This window comes from Nematolebias whitei, chromosome 6, assembly GCF_014905685.2.
Source record: "Nematolebias whitei isolate Nwh7 chromosome 6, NemWhi1, whole genome shotgun sequence".
Classification (NCBI taxonomy): Eukaryota; Metazoa; Chordata; class Actinopteri; order Cyprinodontiformes; family Rivulidae; genus Nematolebias; species Nematolebias whitei.
The window spans coordinates 18601376-18603361 of NC_056503.1; positions in this window are offsets into that span (position 1 = coordinate 18601376).

Consider the following 1986-nt stretch of genomic DNA (forward strand, 5'->3'; position numbering starts at 1 on the left):
GCTTTGGTGAAATGACAGAAGTTGTTTTTTACTTCTAGTATTTCTGTTTTCTCCTTTTTTGGTTCTTCCACCTCAGCCTCCAAACAACAGCTTCTGTCTCTGCATTAAGACCAGCCGAAACCAAACCCAGAAGTTTTGTAGCATGGAACTGACGGTCAGTGTGTATTTCTTGTGGTTTTATACACCATGAGATGCTCACAGGGGACCTCCAGTTCTGCCTCATCCATTTCAATACAGCGCCACTGACATGCACTAATCAAAGCCTTACGCACTTTTGCGTGCACGCGCCTCCAAAAGGCAGTAATGTGTGCGTACAGACACACAAACAGTGATTTGGGAGGATCACAGCTTTATTGCTCGTTGTGTTTTGTAGCCTGAAGCTTTAAGCAGGTTCACATTTTGCACATTAATAACGCCCGGATCAGTTTGGTGTTACAGGGTGTGGACAGACCAGGACAGCAGCAAACCTTTTTATTATTCATAAGAGCAGATTTTCAACACCACACTAATTGAGTCATTTATTCGTTTACTCTGAACGCGTTCCGAAGTTCTAGTTTTGTTTAAAGGCAATATGCCGGTCTTTTTAACGCACGTTGTTCCAGAGTGCCTTGAAACTGCAGCAATCGTGCTACATTTTTGTGGAAATTATTAATGAAATAGTTTTAAATTTTGAGCTAAAACAATTGACAGGAGAAATTTTATCCTGATTTCTAGAAACAAGCTAAAAGTAGTAAAAACATAACTATAAATAAATAAATAATAAAAAAATTAAACTACTAAAACATTGTTAAAAGTACATAAAGTACTAGTACTAGTTAAAAGACAAAATAATGCTAATTAAACTAAACAAAATGTGAGTTAAAGGAAATAAAATGCTTGTTAATGTGGGGTTTTCAGTGTTTTCTCTTCCTGGTGTTCTGCTCCTGTCACACCTGTCCTCCTTCCTCATCACCCCAGGTGTTTGTCTTTCTTCCTCATCACCCCAGATGTTTGTCTTTCTTCCTCATCAGTGTCTCTACATATTCTGCGTCCTTGCGTCTTGTCAGTTCTCTGTCCGTTAAGGCTTTCATGTCCTGTCTCCCTCCGTGTCTCATCTACTCCTTAAAAGTAAGTTTTGCTGCTCTGCCAGCATTTGGTTTGGTTTATTTAAAATAAACTGTTTTTATTACTTTTACCTTTGGAGTTCCTTGTTGCCTTCATGCTCGTGGGTTCAATACATTAGTTAAAAGAAACATAATTAAATAAAATGTGAGTTAAAAGAAACAAATTTCTAGTTAAAAGATAAAATGCTAGTTAAAGGAAATAAAATGCTTGTTATAAGAAACATAATACTAGTTAATGAAATGAAATGCTAGTAAAAAGAAGCAAAGTGAAATGTAAAGCTAGTTAAAAGAAAAAAAAGCGTATAAAAAAATTACCTAAAAGCTATGCAAGTTGAATGCTAGTTAGCAGCCAAAAGTAGCAAATAATAGCTAAAAGTAGCAAAAGCAGGGCTTAATTTGAGCCTGATCCTGTTGGAACAGGATCCAGGAACTCTCTTATTTTGACAGGGTGTGTTCTGGTAACTGTTTGCTTGGCTCTGCTCTCAGTCTTACTAATAATAAATTTATGAACAAAGATGACTGCCTTCAACAAATAAAACTTATATTGGATATGTAACTGAAAATAATTACATAAACACTAATTTTAAACACAACACGACTTCTTAATATCACATACGATCATCTGCCTCGTCAAGTGAAGCATTTCTGCCTCTACTCTTAGAATAAATCTCCGTCCCTAAAAGAGAGGTGGGATTGAGTGCCTGGAGGTTTCACATGTGGAGATGGCCAGTGAATTCAGCGGAGAAGAGTCGGCTTGGGGGGGTGGGTGTGCTTGACAGAAGAAGAGGGTTTACAAATGTAGGTAAACATATTTGTTTAACAACCCATTAAAATACACCAAAATGCATGAAATTGAATCTATTATATATATATATATATATAT